The following is a 20,118-nucleotide window of genomic DNA, read 5'->3' as shown; positions in this document are numbered from 1 at the left end:
GGTCAGTGTCACGGGCCATGCCTCGAGCCTCCAACCTCTTCTTGGGCCTGCGCAGAGTTTTTTGTGTCTGGCCTGGTTCCCACCTTTCAAGATTAGCAGAGGGAGGGAGGGGCCCAATTGCTCATCAGAGGTATAATGCAAGTCAAAAGCCTGCAAACTTGGCTCTTTACTGGAGGGAGGGATGGGCCCAACTGTCCATCCGAGGTATAATGCAAGTCAAAAGCCTGCAAAAGTCTCATAGAATACATAAATCATTAACCATTTCAGTCTCTGACAGTGCCCCAGGTGTAAATAGAGAGTGATATTTTCTGAAATGTTTTGTTATAATGCTGGTTTAACGTGCTTTCCTCACACTCTGCCTCCACTGCCATGTCTACTGTGTTACCACTGGTTCTATAAAATTCCAGTTTGTTTGCAGACCTTATCACATTCAGGCTTTTTTCAAAGTTCCAGATGTTGCAATTCACGTGTTGGTTGCAGAGAGAGACCTTCATTTTCCTAATCAATTGTAGTTCTAGTCCATATTTTTCATGGCAGGTTTGAAAACATATACCCTGAGCCCTGAGTCACCAGCAAGCAAACAGAGAAGTTTTATTCCATTTTCCCAAGTTTTAAGCCAGTCGTTACTGTGTCCAGTAAGATATTGAATCCTTGGGACTGCCCATTTAACTTGCCGCTCTCAGATAGGGAGGTGTGAGATTTTTATAGTTTGCCTATTAACACATGTAGTCAGGCTGTATACTGGGCATGTTTTAATTGAGTGCTAGAGGAGCCAATGTTGTTGCTGGTTTATGGAAAACATCAGGCAATCCTAGTGCCCTTGGCATCTCAGTGGGCTCCACAACGCTCAGCACAGGACTCCCACACACAGACTCTGCCTTTACTTGTGTCTTTCTGGTGAAAGAACATACCTATGGAGAGGCAGAAGTTCATTACCTTTTTTTAGTAACAATAACAGATCACCTGAGAATTCAGTTTTATGCAAGTCACAAGTGGCAGGTTACTCACAGACCAACAGGGAGATTATCACTACTTCAGAGGAGCTGTTTTAATGTCCGATATCCCGTTTCAGTGTGACTCTCAGTGGCACGGGACCAGGCACTTCCAGACATTTTTGCTGCCCAAAAGCACATGTGAAATGGCAGAGGGATCTGTCTTGTATCAGCTTATGTTTGCACAAGCTCCCTGTTATGGAATCATTCATTACCAATATGAAATTACTGGGTACAACCATAGCATGCTATCAAACAAGTGCTCTTTTTATAATAGTGAGCTATGATTTTCTACAGACTTCATTTATTAAGAGCATTGGCATCCTTCAAAGCAAAAGGCTCTCCTATATGCCATTGCCATTCCCTGAACTTAAAATGTGTGTGAAAGGAAGTATGTGTTACAAGCAGATATCCTCTCCTTCATTTGCAAGTGCAGGAGCTGTTTGACATGAAAGGAAGCAATTGGAGAGAGGAAGCAATCATTACTGTATCGGTTGAAAACGCATCCAGTCTGCTGGGAGGGTTCTTTGCTGCAAGGGGAACAAAAGACCATTTCTCCAAGACTCAGTTCTTTAAAGCTCTTAAGTGGGTGGCAAGTAAAGGATCACATATTTCTCTTGTGTCCAGAAATATTAGGGTCAATTGAAGAGAAGAGCATCTGGTAAGGGTGCAGGTGATGGAGTGTATGCCTATTAGCCTACAGACAAAGCGAAGCAAGTGGGAGCTGCAGGCTGGACCAGGGCAGGATGATAATTCAAAGCAATGATGACAAGCTGGGGAATAGGCCTGGGAAAAGGATGTGGTTCAGTAGAGACACGTGTGAGGTAGGCAGGAACAATCAGCTGTGCAAACAGACTGGGTTCAGCTGCAGCAGCTCTGCCAAAAAAAGAGCTGAGAGGGTGGTTGCGGATTGCAGAGTGAACATGAATCTACAGTGTCATGTTGTTGTGGAGAAGATAGACGTTTTTAGTCTGAATATAGGAGGAACAGAGTCCATACAATGGGAAATTACCCTTCCACACTAACCAGAATAATGTGCTCTGGCTCAAGGAGTGGAGCTTGCAGGGAGCCTAGCTGCCAAGCAGGGGTGGAAAACATCCTGAGAGCAGAGGCTGACTAAATTGGGATTTAGCCTAAATATGTGCAGCCTGAAGAGAAACATAATCCTCCATCTATGTAAAATGTTGTCATAAATGGATGGGGATGTCCACAGTAAACAGGAGCAATGAGCTTAAATTAAAGCAAGTGAAAGTCAGAGTATGCATGGGAGAAAAAAGTCCTGCAGGTAAGGGTAGCAGTTAGGGGGATTGAAATTTCTGTCAAAACAGATCAGACAGGTTAGAGATGATAAAGTGGTAAAACCTGCCTTGAGGCTGGAGAAAAAATTAAATGAGCCGTTGTGAATCTTTCTAGCCCTGGTTTTCTGTGATTTATCAGAGGATTCACAGCTGCAGTTTCCCACGTTTTCAGTGTTTAAAAATGTAGCTCTACTGGCTAACACCACAGAGGAGGAGATGGGCGAAAGTGGAAGCCCTCTTGTCTAAGCCCAGTGACACCTCACCAGTTTTGGAGCAGAGCACTTGTGAAGTCTCCAACAAGCTGTGCTCTGGTCTCCTCTGGAGCTGAGAAAGTAATGCTCATAGCTTTCCTCTCTGTTTTTGTGGAGCTAAAACATCAGCAACAAATTACAGATGGGTCAAAATAACAGCAGTGTTTCAGTCCAGCTTCCAGGTTGTTTAACCTTTTTCTCTCCCATCATCCCTTGTCGATCCAATGCCAAGCTGTTGACTTTTCTCAATTCCTTCTGCTTTTGTAGCAGAAATTATTCACAAATTGAAATTCACATGGCCTTTCAGGCACCCAGAAGCTACTATGAAAGTGTTGGCTCAGTTCTGGTTTCTTCATTTGCTGTTTTTGAGGGAATCAGTAATGCTGCCCACTGACTAATAGAATGGTGAGTTACAGAGAGGACAAAGCCTGACTCTTCACCAATAGACACCAGAAAAGAACAAGGGACAGTGTTCAGAGATGCAGCAAGGGAATTATGGAAGACATTTCCATTGTGAGGGTAGATAGTCAAGCAGAGGAAAAGTTGCCCAAGGAAGCGGTGGTTTCTCCATCTTGGAGTTTCAAAACTCAATGGAATGAGGCCACAGACAATCTCACCTAATTTTGAAGTTGACCATACTGTGATCAGAAGTGAGACTAAGATCCCAGAGGGCTGTCCCATGATACCCACAGAGGTAAACCAGAAATTTCCTAAGTGACAGTAGAATTTCCCATTCTTCTTCATACCTAGAACACACTTTTCACCTATATTTGTCAGTGATGAAGGTGTGTCTCCACACTGCCCCAGTCATGCCTAGTGCCACCAGCCAGCTGACCCAGGACTTGCTGCTGAGTCTGTTCCACACCACATCTCACCTCTCATCTCTCCTTGGATCATTTCTCCTGGTGGACTCTGTCTGGAGACTGGTTGATAAGGACAAACACCTCATTTGCTCGCTTTGTTTCATTATAACAGAATAGGTAAATACACCAATATGGTCTTTAAAATAAAATTAAAAAAAAAGAAAAATGAACACCCTTTCTTTCATTGCTGTGCCACAGCAACATCGGAAACAACAATTTATGCTAACTCTTTTCCCTTTCTCCTGGCATTTGTTGGGTTTTTAGGGCCTTAGTAAATCCACTAAATGTCAGCCAGAGAAGACACACCATAGCAGTAATGGCTATAATCAGCACAATCTCAAAATGCACTTTACAAGTACTGCAAAGCATTCTCGCTATCTGGAGAAGAAAAAAAAAAGTGAAAATCATCAAGACTAATGTGTTACTCAGATCACAATGAATATCTTAAAGACCTGAAGGTAACTGCTCTTCCCGTCTCACACATATTTTTACACAGGCTTTGCTCACAACTGCACCAAACAGTATTTGTCTTCTCTGTATCTGCTGGATGTCTAGCTGTGATTACAGGTCACCAGGAAGGACAGAAGCCGTTTTGACTTTCAGAGCCAGGGTGATTTGGCAAAACAGGGCTATTGAGAGATGACTGTCTTGTAACCAAGCCAATTTTAATACAGCTCTGGAAGCTCTATGCTGATGCAACCATGACAGTATACATAAGGAAACTATCCTATATTCTTGCAACAATTCTCCACTTATTAGCTAGAAAATAAATTTTCAGGAGTGTTCTATTTCAGATATCTAAAGCCAAGACAATGTTTAAAATCAGCACAGAAACTTCTTGGTTAAAATATTAAAAATCTGAACATACCTTTACATCCACCATTATAAAGGGATATGCAAGGCTGACAGGGCTTCCATCCCTTCCATAGTGTGACTCTCCCGATAAGAGGGGTACTTAGTTGTAGGTGGTGCTAAAAGAGCCTTTCTGGGTGCTTGCATAGGGAAAGGATAGACGAGACAATCGATCTGCTTGGATTTAAAAAGACAGATTTATGAAGAATAATTGCCTTCTTACTTGGCAAAGAATGTGTATTGCCTCTAAGGGACTCACAGCTGTGTTCTGTTCTCATGGAGTTAACAGGGCTTAGGAAAAACATTTGATCTATTCTTCCCTCCTTAATTCAACACAGCTGAGAATCTCCCAGGATATTTCTATTTGAATTGTAGCTGGCTTTCCATTTCAACGTGTTGGCAGTGAATATCTGTCACACTAATGGCATTTTCTACATGGAAAGTATCATCAACACTTACAGTAGAAATCAGCGTATACATCACCCAAATGGCTGACTGTGTGTTGTAGGAAAAGCAAGATGGGCTACCTTTATCTTTGACTGTGAATGCAGGTTGCCTTGAGCAACATGAGCTTTGCAGCCAGATTTCCAGATTTTGTACCATTTCTGAGCTAGATTGACAGCTCTGGCATTAAGCTTCATTTAAAGCTAAACCACAATTAAGTACAAAACAAATAGATCAGGCAGCAGCACCACTCATGTTCATAACAAGCTTTCAAACTTCATCCATCATTTCCTGCAACTCTGTGCAGAGATGTTGGGCTCTTACCTTTTAAAAAGACAAGATTTTTAATTTTTAAAGTTCATATTTGCTCAGTGCTTGAACAGAACTGGAAAATCCCTGTATAACCTTCTTCCCAGGGAAGAGGAGGAGGCAAAATCCCCTGCAGGAGCTCCTGAAAAATGACCACAGAATTAAATGAGTAATACAAAAACCATGAACCTAAAAGAAGAGAGAAAAGTAAATTTCAACTCCAAACTGAAGTGTTTTTTTTTTCTTCTTTTTTTCCCTTCTGGAGACACAGTGCTGCTTCATAGGCCTATGTTGATGCTATCAGCACTGAAACCTGTATTTATAGAAATATGATGCAGCCACCAGCAGAACCAGTTTGCAAACCCTCTCAAGTATTACCTATCTGCCCTAACTCAGACTTTGAAGCTCATAACTTATGTTCTTTCACTTATATGAAGAACCTGAGCTGAGTTATAGAATCATATTTTCAAGGTAGATCATTAATAGTTGCAGAAAAGTCTGTCCCATGGAAACTGTGTCTTCAGGAAAGTGTTACTTAGGCATGAATTCTAAGTTCTTTGGCTATGTTAAGCACTGAAAGTATGTTTCAAAGCTAATTTCTCTTGTGCAGACCTTTGCAAGACAAGAAAAAGCCTGCTGTGCTACACACAATATCTGTTAGGCTCTGCTGGATGTCGAGGGACCAAGACATTGCCCAAGCTCATGTTAGGACCCGGGTACAAGCCAGTTCCTCCATTTACTCTGCAGGAAGGAAACCCTTAGCTTGGTCCCAGCCTGAGGACTGAGGCTGCAGGGAACAGGGCCAAAGACATGTGCCTCATTTTAGTATCAGTCCAAGTGCAGGTGAAGCAGCACTCAATATGAAATTTACGATTATATATTGTTAACATTGGATTGTTATATTACATGTTTCTGCTAAATCCAGTATTTGAGAGTTTTGAAACCTACCCAGTTTTAAAAGTAAAACCCTAACACATTTCTTTATGTTGATGTTGTGATCAAAAAGGGCATCTTAGGCCATCTCTGCCAGAAAACCATTGCCCTAGAGCAGCGCTTTTCAGTCTTGTTTGACATATCCCTGCATTTCCCTGAGAGGCCACCCAAAGGTCTGCTTCATGACCTGCATATTGATTTTTTCCTGGCACTTACAGGATATACATATGCTAAAGGGATGCAGATCTCAAACAAAGCTTCGGGAAAAATTTCCAAATGAGTAAATTCAATTAATTGAGTTTGCTCTTGCAAATTCATTAATTTTTTTCTAGCAACTCTACAAACAAGCATTCAGTGACCACAGGATGGTTCATATTGGATCCCATCAAGGTGATCAAACTTGGGATGTAATAGGAAGCACAGGGGAAGGTCCCTTCCCTGTACTAACGTCATGACTGCACTCAAGAGATCTCTGGGAGCCAGCAGCCCCCTGCTCAGGGGGCCTATTGAGACTGCTGAGTGGTCTCCTGGCCCCTGTGCCCCAACAAGGGTGCACCTGATCTCCCTGTAAGACAAATCATCTTTTGCAACAGCCTCCTCAGTTGGATTCAAAAGCACTGATCTCATATTGGAAATGCATTCCTCTTGCAAACGTTACCTCCAACAAATATTTTGTGGAAATTCAAGGCTGCTTGTTCAAACCAAGCCTGCATCAGTCATTCACAACTGAAATACTGCTGCTCACATCTCCCTGGCACTGAATGGAAGCTCAAGGCAACACACACACACACACACACACACACACACATACACAGAGCCTCCTTCCTTCATAACTTGGCTGCATCCCTCACTTTTCAACAACCTTTCCCTTTTTCTGCTCCCAGCCAAGGTATCACACTCAGTCTGTGCTCCAGCTGCAGGACTGTCACTTTGCTGTGATCAATGCCCTTGGCTACCTGCTAAGTTTGTTACCTGCTTGGTCCTTTCATTGCATCTCTACCTCGATCCTGCTCAAATGCTGTCAACCCTTCGCAGTCCTTTCCTTGAGGAGATTAGCAGTCCCTTAACCCAGATGTCAATAAATGCAAGAGTTCACCATACAAAGGTGAATGGATCACTCCAGGTTTGTCATAGAAACACACAGAGCTCTATTTTCTGCTATTGATGTTAATACAAAACATATTAAGCTCAGTATCTCCTCTCTCTTGTACTTCTGTCCCTTGAAGTGTCATGCATCCTGCGGTATGATGTGCTCTGCTAATCTGTCCCAGTTTTCTTGATGAAGCTTGGCAAAGCAATTCAATCCTTGGCTGATATTATATAAGATATTAAAGTGTTCTGAAACATGTCTGCCAGTATTTTGAGAGTATTGTTCAAACATTATCAGTAGAGACTTTTCTGCTAAATGTCACAGCAGTGTTCCTCAGGGGTGGCTTGTCCCACACAGTGATTGAGGAGGCTTTCCACTGAAAGGGAAAAGCACTTTTCTGCTTCCCTCTGATGCACTGGCCCATTGTCTCTTGTGTGTATGGGGCACCTCACTTGCCTCTATGCTCCGCTCCAAAACAGTCCTTACCCCAACTAGGCTGCTTCGATCTATTAATCCCTTCAAACTCAGCTAGTGGAGCAGAGAGCAAACCCTTACCTTCTGTGTAGGAAGACTTTTACATTTTACTTGACATTATTTCTAGCCCATTTGCTGGGAAAGATGCTAAAGAAAGTCCCCCATCCTGAATTTGATCTTAGAAGATCATATGTTCTGTTCATTACAGATCCACCTTCCTCCCCACCATCTTCTCTTGCTTCATATCTCAGCTCTTCACTGTGCTTTTTACCCTGCTCCTATTCCTACTATCCAGATAACCCTGTCTATCTTTACATCTGTTCCTCACTCACTAGTCTGCAGCATCTTCATCTGTTTTTCGCAGCTTTGCCTTATGCATCCATATGCTTAAACTGCAACTGTAGCATTTCTTCATCCTTGGCTCCAATGCCCAATTACAAAGCGAGAGCTCCTGAGACTATGCTGGGCTGGAGCCTTAGGTCTGGAGATGAAATCATCCAAGAACTTACCCTCAGCATCATATGTCTAAAGAATATGTGAAATAGTGGTATTTTTTTTTTTTCAGAGGTTTATGTCTTGGCTAGATTTAGGTGAGAGGGAAAACTGAAAACTGACCCAATGGCAAATCAAACCCTCCAACTGAGCTTCATTTCCTGCTCCAAACTGAGGCACTGCAGTTCAGGTTAAAGAGCTCCAAGAATCCTGACATAAGGAAATTAAATTGCTTTGTGTCAGACTTTTTCCAAATTTGCCAGATCAGATTTGCTGAAGCTTGCAAAGACACCAGCCCTGGGAAAGGCAGTATAATATGTAATCCACTTGTATCCAATCTTGCTTGACAAGTCAGAATCAACTGAGAACAGGACTTGAGAATGGAAATTGTTTAGTAATTCTAAGTCTACAATGCTGTGCAACTTTAAATGTTCTGCTCCTCCAAGAGTCTGGAAACACAGAGAAAAGGTAACAAAATCCAAGTTACCACTAATAATCTTCATATTTAGTACCATAAAAAATTAGAAACAAAACAAGGTTTATCTCATTAAGTGCCAGGAAAAAGTCAAGTTTTGTTGCCAGCAGTCATTTTAAGCCCCTCCTAAACACCCAGTTTAAGCTTCTGAAAGACAAAAAATACAAGATTGAATTAGAAGCTGATGGAAGACCTTTCATGGTCATGTATTATAGCTCCAAAATCCTATGCTCAGTTACCCCAAAAAAGTAGTTCTCTGTGTTATCTTGCACCATGCTTCAAAACATGACATTTCTAAGTAATTTAGGCCTGTCATGTCTTTAGTTTACCCTCAATTAGAAGGGGGTTCTCACCCCAAATCGAAGACAAATTTTGTTCTCATTTGTTGATGGCAATTACGTTTACCCAGCACTCAATGCAGCAGATACCCAAAATTTGCCCTCTGAGTGTTACAACAATATGAATAAACAATATTACTGCTCTATTACCAGCACAACTTTTACCCAGCTCTTTCTTTCAATCTCCACGGTTCACAGAAGCAGGTGCCATTAGTCTCACTTCAGTAGCAGCAATAGCTGCAGTCTCTGGCTCCGTTCCCATCCCAACCCCAATGCCACAGGCTGCCCTTCCACACCAGTCCTCTTTCTGTTTGAACAGAGGTACTGGTCTATGGACAAGAGTGGGAGCTCTGTCTTCCACTTAGTGAGTACCTGCAGCTCCTTTTCAGAGGGGCCTGGGACACTAGTTTTTCTGTATTTGGGAATCTCCCCCACCCATCTATGGTAAAATGAGAAAAAAAACCAATGCCTCTGGGTTAGGGATCTATTAGACTTTGTTTCAGCTTTTCATGCAAACCTTTCTCCTTGCAGATCACAAGTTGCATCCCTAAATGCATGTGCCTAAGCTAGCTCTGAACCTTTCTGCACAACACAGCCCCTAGGCAAGGCGACTTTATCCCACCCCCCACATCCTGAGCCACATGCACTTTCTCCAGATACTGTCACAGCCCTAGGAGAGGACTCCAGCACTGCAGAGACCCCTTTGCCACTCCACCTCCAAGACTTCATCTTTACCGACCTCACTGTGGCAAGTCAGGGTGTTACTCTCTCTGAGAATAAACCCCTGCAAACACCCACCTTCAAACAGCCAAGCAGGCTCAGCTACAGATTGCCTCTTGCAGACCCTCATAGTGTTATAAAACTCACACAGCGTGACTGTAATAACTATATGGCAGATTAGACAGACCCTCCGCTGCACAAAATTTTAACACAGTGAGCCAAAAAACATCTTCAGTCATTTACCACAAAGAATGACACAAACTTCAAAAAGAAAATACAACTGCTAGTCTCAGTAACTCAGAAGAAGATATGCCCTTTCAAGACTCCAAAAATATATCTTCTCACATTATGTAAAATTAATTTCCGTATCAGACAAAGCCAAAGAATTATTAGGATGAAAGGTCACTTAAAATGATCTGTGTTACTGATTTTATCAGTCAGTACTTACAGCTTTAAAAAAGTCAATGCCATCTAATAGTGTCCATATTTCATCTGTTGAGAAATCTAATACTGTCAGAAAGGAAACAATATCAGACTGCATGGTCAGTCTTACTTGGAAGAGAAAATACAATTCTGAGAAATTTAATCTTGAAAATAAAGAAAGAAAATGGTGGAGTCTTGGTAATATGTTGCATATACACACAGAAGGAGAGAACAAGTAGAATTATTGTGATGAATAGGCAGAACATCTTACAAATAATGCAGATACCAGCATAAGAAATTCTTTATTTCTGGAGCTGGTATTGAAAGAGACAAAGATTGCTGCAATGTCACTCCCAATACTATGAGTGCATTGTCAGTTCAGTCAATAATCCCAATTACAGAGTGGTTTGTGTATGAAGAAGGTATCAATTTCTGAAATTCAGGAGTGCAATGGTAAATGTCTCATAATCATGTGAGCATCTCTTTTTCCCAAATTTCATGTAATGCACCTCCCCTCATAAGCTGCTGTTGACCTTACAGTAGCATCCAGATGCCCTGACTTGGGGTCTTGTTGTGTGGGAAGCTGCAGTTTCAGCTGGCAAAGGCTGTGGCTGCTCCTGCTGTGGGTGAAGGGCAGGGAGAGGCACCCAGTTCCCAGGCAGCAAGCGAACCCTGAAAAAGGAGCATGTGTTTTCTCCATTCAAACATACTCATAAATGCAGGCATGAGGAAGCCTAACCAGATTTATCTAGTGGCAATGAAAATCTGTCTCCAAGGGATAGTCTTACTCTCAATATGCAACAGTTTTGTCAGAGCTTGCTTACTCCCTTGCCTAATCCAAGGCAAGACGACGCACACTTCCATGAACTGTATCGAGTGGCAATAAAAGCATAGTAAAAGAGGAGTTACTGTCTTCTTTCAAAATGAGTGCAACTATGGCACATCAAGGCATTGTACCTGGAAAGACAGAGCATGTTTTTGCACTAAGACAGGTGAGTTCAGTACTGGGCACCAAGTTGTCTTAGTTACTGGCTCCCAGCTGCTGTGGCAGATTGTCTTCTTTGGTGTGGACAGGGACACCTGAGGGCTTTATCCACCCTTGTGAAGCACTTCACCTTGTCATCACCAAGGACCAAGTGCAATCTGGCCAGCCCAGCCCCTGTGCTGGCAGTCATCCCCTTCCTGCCACCAACTGCCAGGGCTGGGGGAGCTGGGCACGGGAGGTGTTTCCAGCAGTCTCCCCACTGCAGCTGGGATTCCACCCATCCTCACCTGCATTTACACGCCCTCATGCATCTGCAATTATCCTTTCCTAGTGTCTGGTGGGGGTTGTTTCCCAGGGAAGGTATGGTCCTTTCTGAACTGTTCCAAGTCACCCTAGGCTGGCAGAACCTAGGCAGAAGTCTAGTCCTTTCCTCTTATTTTACCCAATACCATTACTTGTTCCTGCTCTAAATTAAGAGATATTTTCTTTCTCCTCCTCATTTTGAGTTTTAAAAAATCAGCTTTGTCAGTGTTCTAGCTGCCTGAGCTGTGCCAAGAGCCCTACATTAGCTCAGGGAGCAAAGTTACCAATATGAGCCTTGTTTTGAAGCTGGTAACCCCATTACAGGTATTTTGCTTAGGCAAGTTTAGTACATGAGATTTCAGCATTTAATGCCCTCCCTTCCCATTATAGTTGTATTCATATTTTCTTTGCTAAAAAGTGTTTTTTTCCTCTTTATACATATTTAATCTGCTTTTTAAGAGAAGCTGCATCTCCTTAATCTGGTCCATCTACAAAAATACCACAGTCAAAAGAAATGTGCCTGATCGAACTAGAATACTAATTTGGAGTGAGAGTATCCATGCTCCATTTCTGGCTCAAATCAGAGATACTGCCTCAAAACTGAGATACTATCTCCCCAATCAGGTGGACTGTTACAATTTGCTTTCAAAAGCTACATGTGATAAAAACAAGTCAGCTGACTCCCTGAAACTTTTAAATGTGATTATTTATATGTGCATCCTATGATCAAATCTAATATGTCTTATCCAAAGATAAGTGCTTTTCTGTGCCATAGTGCCTTGTTACCCTAACAAATCTAGTTAGGAATGTTATTCACAATTGTTATTTTAATAGGAACCCACCCCTGAATTACCGGTGTGAACAGGACTCCTGTTCAGTGCGTGAATTTCATGGTCTTGCAGAATTAGGCCTTACATTATCACGATTATGTGCAGAAATTACATGACCTTGTTTTGTATTTCCCTGACAAGAAATTGTGTGTTTCTATTAGTTCCAGATCTTTATCTGATAGCACAGTGATAATTTCTTCCTGAATACCGAGTATAATGTACTTGGCAATTACAGCCTCAGAAGAGAAGCAATTTATTTTGCTTACAATGCTTTATGAATTAAGTTCATGAAGGTCGAGACAGAGGTGTCAGCTATTCTCCATACAATCTGATATTTGCATGTTAATTGAAACCTCCTCTGAGAAGGCCACCCTGTTTAGCTCATCAGAGAAGAAGCAAGAGAGCTAATTCATACCTCAGAGTGGGTAGATGAAGAAGGGCAGTCATTACCAAACAATTACCATATTTCTTTTATATTAGATGTAATACACACACATATGCATATACCAGGCTCAGTCCATGGTTTCTGTCAATGGACCTCCTTTTCAGTCAATGGGGCTTCATGGGTTTGTGCTGGTTGGGACTCAGGTCAGTGCTGAAAGAATCTGGGAGCAGCCTATGGAAATTAAGGAAGCTCTTAGTGCCAGATCTCACCCAGAGGAAGCTGCAGCATTCTATGGCCACTCCTGTGTCACTACCAAGGTCTCTGAAAATAAAAACTCACCGAAGTTCAGGGTGTCAGAGGTATTACCAAGAAGGGAATACACGGTTTGTTCCAAATCAGGAGGCCTCTGTTATGAATGTCAAGGTTTAGCTGAAATACCACTAAATTGCATTAAGATTAAGCCAGAATATGTTACTCAGATAATCCAGACATTCACCTTTATTTTAACCTATTGCCATACATCAATATCATGTGTGACTCTCTAGCTCTAGTGGTATCTTGCTTACAGACTTGGAAACAAGATTACAAGGTTGTTTTTGTGCCATTGGTCGCTGAGGTGATCAGAGGATGCTGAAGGACATATAGAGTAGCAGCTCTCACCTAAAAAGTGGACTCTGACCACTTGCAATATTCACCAGTTTCAGCAAGTTCTGCCAACTGCAGATAGAAGTAAATCAATTTTATTCATACCTTGTATACTTTAACTAAAAAAAAAAAAAATCATTATTTCCTGGCATCCACAAGGATGCAACATTTTAAAACTTAGTAAAAGATTGAGAGACATGAGGTACTATATGAGGATAGGGAGATAAACTGTATCTGTACATCTGGCTCATAAATTTTTGTTGTAGTTCATAATTTCCTATTTTAAAATAAATGTTAAAGATTTGTTATTTGCGTGTGACTTTTTTCACTAGTTAATTGGTGTCAAGATTTGTTTGTCTAAAAATACAGGTACAAAGCACAATAGCAACTTTAAAAAAACAGAAACAATTACTTTGGTTGTATAGTTTTTAAATTCTTAACAAAATATGGTTGCTATTGAAAAAGTTTCTTATTTATAAACACACATTTTCTATGGCAAATGAATTGAACTGCCCACTAGTGACCACAAGGTCTTTCAAGACATTGAAAACATTAGAACTGGTCTCCTCACATCCCACTTCTTCTTCTATGATAGTGCAGAAAAATCACACTTGACTTTTCCTATTTTGAAACAGTTTTCAGCGTTCAATTAACTCATGTCTAAGCTGAACTAGATAAACATACTGAAACAAAAACCCCACTGAATTCATACTGAGATGAAATAGCTGTAAAACTGTCTTATTATTTTGACAAAAAACCCCTTGTTTAAGATGTTTGTGTGGTGACTTTTATGAGCTTTATGCTCTTTCTTTTTCTAGCTTTAGAAATAAGCAATGTCATTCTTAAATAGCCTATTTCATTTATATCAGCTTAGATTCTCAGATATTGTAGAATACACTTGTCATAATTTCATGTCTAAAACCAGATCATCTGTTTCATTATTTGCTTCTTACTGAAATCTGGTTTAAATAAATATCTTCTGGTTTTTAAAGCAACATAATTTTCTATAATGGCAAATTAAATTCACTCTGGATAAATAAACAAGAGAAAAACAGTTCTTGCTTTACTTCCATTATAGTGGTTTCTATAATGGAAACCCTTACCACTCAGGAAAAGGATGCTGAAGTTAGAATAGATGTAATGAGCTGTAAAGAGCTTGAATAATGATACCAAAAAATGTTGCTGATGATACAGAGTTATTTAGAACAAAAAAATCCCAAAGAATTTCAGAAGGACCTCACTGGGCAACACTTGAGCAGCAAGCTGGTAGGTAATTTATGGATAAATACCAAGTGACACACATGGTAAAATATTCTAATCCTGCCAAAGATGAATTTTGAATTAATTTTTTCCATATGGTTAATGGATAGGATAGCTTTTGAAAAATTCAACACAGACACTGTTAGAAGCAGGGAGCATAAAAATAAGGAGAAACAATAGATCAGAGGCACCACAGAGAGCTCCAAAGACCAAGTGAGGGCAAGCAGGACACTAATTACTCAACCTGGCTCGTATCAGGTTTTTTTAATGCTTTCCAACTGGACAAAATTGAGACCATTCAGAAAATACCTGATTATGAAATATCTCCAGAGTTACAAAAAGCTTGTGGGTGCAAAATGGAGCTACACAAATCTGAAGAGTATCAACCTGGTGAAATACCACCTGTGCCTCCCAAACAGATGGGAGATGCAGGTGGAAAGAAAGTGTGAACATGTTGCCACATGCTCACTCTGTTCCTTCACTCTTCTGCAACTTTGAAAATCACCATGTTTCTGGGAAGGACTGGATCACCATCACCATCTAGACAGGATTATGCACTTGAGCAATTCCTTGTGTCTAAAACCATACCTAAAATGTGCTGATAGTTGTCATGCTTTACCAGGTAAATTCATTCTCTAAGTATGATACCATGCAGATACTATTAACATCTCAGAAATTAAATAGGAAATACTTCCAGTGGAGAAGGAAACAATGTTTACTTTCATTTCTATTTAATACATTTAATTCTGGTATTGCAGGTAACAAAACTTATGAAGGTGCTTGAGCATTCAGAATTGCTGAATGATATCAGAAAGCAATCAGAAAACTCAATCTATTAGGCTGATTGCTGCAATAGGAAAAAAGGATTCAGTTATCAAACAAATCATAAAAGATTCAAGTGTTCTTGACCACTACCTGCTTCCATTGCACAAAATGCATTTTAACATCTGTACGAATCAGAATATAATTGTGACGCTCAGCACCCAAATGTGACCTCTACAGCTTGACTGGAACTCTACTCACATATGTTATTTAAGTTTCCAAATTGACAGCAACTTAGAAGGAACATAAAACAGCAGAAATCCAAGACTACCTTTCACCTACCCAGGCATTCATAGAAACCGAATGGGCAATGGTGCATAAGAAGAGTGTTCAGACACAGGAGTATAACCCAGCAAGGTTATCACTGGTTTGCATCTTCAAATTAGTGAACTACTTCTACACCTTACCACAGCAAGCACTGGGACACTTTGCTGCTTAAGGATTTGTAGGGATATAAGTGCAGCTGGAGACATAATAAGATCTTTGCAAAATCCCATTATTCTCAAAGATTGTTATGACCTTATCCTTGATTGATGAAAGCGTCTTCACTCAGCCTCTTGGGATAGCGTGGCTGGCAACAGAACTTGCTGTCTCCAGCTGTGGTGGCCGGATTGTGGAGGAGGGTTGGGAAACCTGCTAAAGCCTGCAGCTGATTGCTGCCTGTGAGATGAAGGCATGATGAGCAGAGGCAAGCTAAAGATGGCAAATAGAGAGGATAAGGGACAAAAAGCAGTGCTTTGGTCTCTCCATTTTTCTGGCTTAGAATCTCATTCATAATTTTATCATCACCAAGCTCATATTTAGCCCTTCATTTCAGCAATTCTCAAGCACTTGGTGAAGAGAGGCAGAGCTGCCTCTCCTCCAGCCCATTTTTTGCCAGTGCACTGCACCACCCAGCACCACCCAAGTATCTGGAAGCCCAACTTCACATCTCACTTTCTTCAAGAGTTGTGCTAATTACATCTGCCAGGAAAAAAACAGAGTTTATCCATCAGGTTTCCAGAGCCAAAATGTTCCTGGTTTAAATCTGCCCAAGTGTACCCCTCCCCACAAAATTAGTGTTTTGCCATCATGGAAATACCTTGGTCTGAAAATTAAGAAGCGCTTGCCTGAAACCAATTCAGATTAACTAGACTGTTCACCACTAGACACAGTTCAGCTGTTAGCAATGTGGCAGTTGATAGACAGGAGACATAACAAAATAAAGCATTTCCTCCCCCTTCTTTGCCATGACCTTGCTTTCCTGGTGGTATGGGAATTCCTGGATACCATAAAACCATTTTTCTGATTTTTTTTTCTCCTGCTTCTCATTTCTTATCCTATCTACCAAAGGCAAAAAGAACTTACTTCTGCTTTCCTCTCTGTCTCACCCAGTAGCCCCATGTGGGGGTCACCATGAGCTTGCCACCTCTGTCATCCCTCCCACAGAGAGGGTCTGCCACCCACCCTCATCTTCTCTATCTTTTCCCCCAACATGTCAGCACCTTGTGTTTGCTATCACTGGCTCACCTCCTACATTTCTTTAAGGTTATTTTGAGTTCTCACTCTGCCCACCAGTGCACTTGCAGATGCTCCTGGTTGCATGTTGTCTGCAGATTAACATGCTTAGACTGCCTTGGTCCATCATCTAGGTAATCCTTGACAAACACAGAGCAAAAGTGCATCCAGGACAGATGCAACAATGCCCAAGGGCAACCAAATCTTGTTTGAAATTAACCATTCCACATTTCATACACAGTTATCAACTAATCACCCACATATGTTGCAGTAGGTTCAGTCAGACTATGTTCCCCTTTCTTGTCAGATGGGCCATTCACATGTAACCTCCAAAGTCTGAGGACACAATTTCTGATACCTGTTTCTCCCTTGAGCACATTGGCTTTTATCTAACTTGAAAGAGAAAATGAGTGGGAATTTGAGAGGCTGGTTTGTATTTGCTGATACCTGTCTCACTTGGTTGTTCCAGGTGCTGTCCAACAGACCATTGTTTCACCTGCTTTCATGTAGGAAGGTGGTACCTTCAGCTGACTCATTTGTGTGTCTTTTCTCTCACTTTCTCTCCAGTACACCTGCATGCTCCTGGACCTCCAAATACCTCATCCATTCATCATGGTCCTCACATTGCTTTATCTTAAAAGTGAAAGTAAGGATAAGCTCTTAACTGTAGAGCTACCTTCTAACCTGTTCTTTTCCTCTTCTGGGTTGAAATTTTCAGTTGTTGATAGGAATTGTGTTTGCGATGAAGCACAGGCTGAAAGGGGGCCTGGAACAGTTGGGATGTGAGTGAGCTGGACTATGTGGCCCCCCAAGGAAGGCAGGGAAGGGATGTTCATGGCATGCCCAGTCCCAGAGCAGAAGTCAAGCAGCTGAAGGATACCCCTGAAAGTGGCAGAGTAGCCAAAATGAGAGGGGATTTCCCATGTAGCCCAGGAAAGAGTCATTTAGAGAAACATTTGCATGAAACCAGATGGCCCTAGAGAGTCCCCATCCATGGGACCATGCCAGGAGAGCTGATCCAAACACACAGACAGATAACCACAGACCAGGGAAACTGCTTCCTGGCTCCAGACCAAGACAATACCCACTATAATTTCTTAGTTAAATGAAAGCTGAGTTGGATGGAAGAATACATCAAACCAAACCCCTAATCAGATAAAAGTCACTTGTGTCCCAAGGGTGCTGTGCACATACTACTAGTGAAAACAGATGCTGTTTACATCATTATTAAAAACTATCAACAAACTTGATGAGCAAAAAACCCCAAGCGACTAAAATATTACAGGTAGAGGCAATGTTTTTCTGGGGATCTTTTTGATGAAAACGCTGATGCTGTAGTAACAACACCCTGGTCCATAAGCCTTCAGCATCTTTAGTGTTGCCAGTGAAACATTCCCACCTTTGAAAGAATTTCAAGCAGCCAAGATCAACCTTATCACCAGCCATGGATGAGAATGGATGTTTAGTGACCCAGCTTCAAACCTGGCTGAAAAGCAGTGTGGGGTGTTGCAGAGCCAGTGGATTTGACTGTTCTTCATCTTGCAGAATCTGACTCCCACTGACAACATATTTGATAGATTGACAACAGAAGTGGAGTCAGCCCAGAAAACGATGTTCTCTGCATCTCATTTGAATTCCAAAAGCCTGCTTCTTCCTGGTAATGAGAGTCAGCAATAGCAGGGTAGCTCTGAAGTATTGAATGATTACAAATAACATTCACAAAGTATCTTTCATCCAAAAGGACCATTATAATTAAAATTACCATGAAGTGACAGTCTAGCCTATAGCACTGCAGTCTTGTTTTGCTCCCCACTTTAAAGCTCCGATGAAGTTGTTGAAGCAGATAGTGATTCTCAACTCTCATTTACTACTTCTGTGCCAAAATTTCACTAGCAATTAATAGTATTACTGTAGCAGCGTCCTATTGTACAAACTATTTCACATTCAGGGAGGAACAGACTTACCAGCTTTGGCAAATGAGAAGCAAAGGATCCACATCTCTTAAATAGAGAAAATCTATGAAGTTAACCAGAAATAAATAACATTCCAAGTGGAGTCAGGCTTATAAAGTTATCTTTAGTGACCTGACTAAGAAAAAAAAAAAGCCTATGGCAAAGGTCCAAACTGATTCCTCTGATTTCAGTCCAAGGTTGTAAGGACCTGACAGCACAAATCCACAGTGCAAGAGGCACTTAATTCTTATTTGATCAGACAAACTCACCCTTTTGTTTCTGGGTTAGAAGCCTCAGTGTTACTCCCTGATGGTCCCACCTGCTGCTAGAGCAGCCAAGCCCAGGAGCTTTAACCACATCATATAAGAAGATGGGATGTCCAGGAGCCATCCCAGCTTGGCCATTCACTCCAAAGGCAGTGCTAAGGATCAAGCCAACATAGCCTGACTTTCTAAATAACACAAGGAAGCTGTTACTTATCCAGAGAATAAGGATATGGGAAAAGTCTGATTTACTTGCACTGAGATTATTCTTGTATGCCAGGTCCAACCTAAAGAGAAACCCTGTCACTTTGAAGGGATGGAGAATAAATAGCAACAGAGAGAGTAACAGAGAGGAGTGCCTCTCCATACCCCAGCATGGACAAGCTGGGGTAGGAAGTAAAAACACCTCCAGGGAGGCCCAAGGGCTGGAGAACTCTGAGAAGGTCAGTGAGAGTTTTAGTGGGGAGCATCACAGGACCACCACTGAAGGACTCCTACAGGGCATGGGAAAAGCCATTGAAGTTGCTATGATGACCGACAGTGCTTTAGTGGGAGTGCTGCACGTATGAATAGCAGTGTATATATGAATAGATATGCCCAGGATTTAGCTGTATTGGGAAGAACTGAGGTCAAATCTGGATAATTTTCATTAGATTAAGGATATTCTACCTCTTGTTATACAAATGCACATAGTAGTAAAACATTCATTCTGAATAAAACTTATTTAATTCAAATGAAAAATAAAAAATAAAATCTTGAAAACCTTTCATAGTTTGCTATATGGGAACTTGCTTATTTTATGATCCAGGCTTTATTTTGGCAAATGCTGAATTCAACAGTTATGCTGATGTAGAAACCATAACCAGCTTCATCTTCCTGTCAGTCTGGGGATCTTTGATAGAGCATGTCTGTGTTAAAAAGACTGTTATTATATTTTGCCTCTCAACTTAATTAAAGTCTCTTTTATGAGATGCTGTATTTGTAACTACTTTCCCCTTCCTGAAATGAGCCATCTTGTCTGGTACTGTAATTACACCAACATCATTGAATCTGTATTCTCAGCCTGTTTTTAAAATAGTTCCTACTTCTGAGTAAACGTTGGTGGATAGAAATGCTAATAAGATGGGTCTCTGACTACATTCAGCCAGAAATGCATGGATGGCACAGCACACCCCGTAACAGGAAAATGACTGTAAGCCACCAAAGGATGACACCCCCGAAC

At 41.3% G+C, this 20,118-nt stretch overlaps 1 protein-coding gene across 1 annotated transcript in view; it reads right to left on the bottom strand.

Annotated features, from left to right (window-relative positions):
* The window catches only part of HPCAL1 (hippocalcin like 1), an 81,239-nt gene extending 76,866 nt beyond the window's left edge, over nt 1–4,373 (bottom strand). The window contains exon 1 of the mRNA XM_032683708.1: nt 4,273–4,373. The gene's annotated coding sequence lies outside the window, so the exon portion shown is untranslated. The remainder of the gene's footprint in view (nt 1–4,272) is intronic.
* Nucleotides 4,374–20,118: the final 15,745 nt, after the last annotated feature.

Source organism: Chiroxiphia lanceolata, chromosome 3 (genome assembly GCF_009829145.1).
Source record: "Chiroxiphia lanceolata isolate bChiLan1 chromosome 3, bChiLan1.pri, whole genome shotgun sequence".
Lineage (NCBI taxonomy): Eukaryota > Metazoa > Chordata > Aves > Passeriformes > Pipridae > Chiroxiphia > Chiroxiphia lanceolata.
Note: the sequence above shows the minus strand (reverse complement) of the source record. Positions and strands in the feature narration are given on the sequence as shown.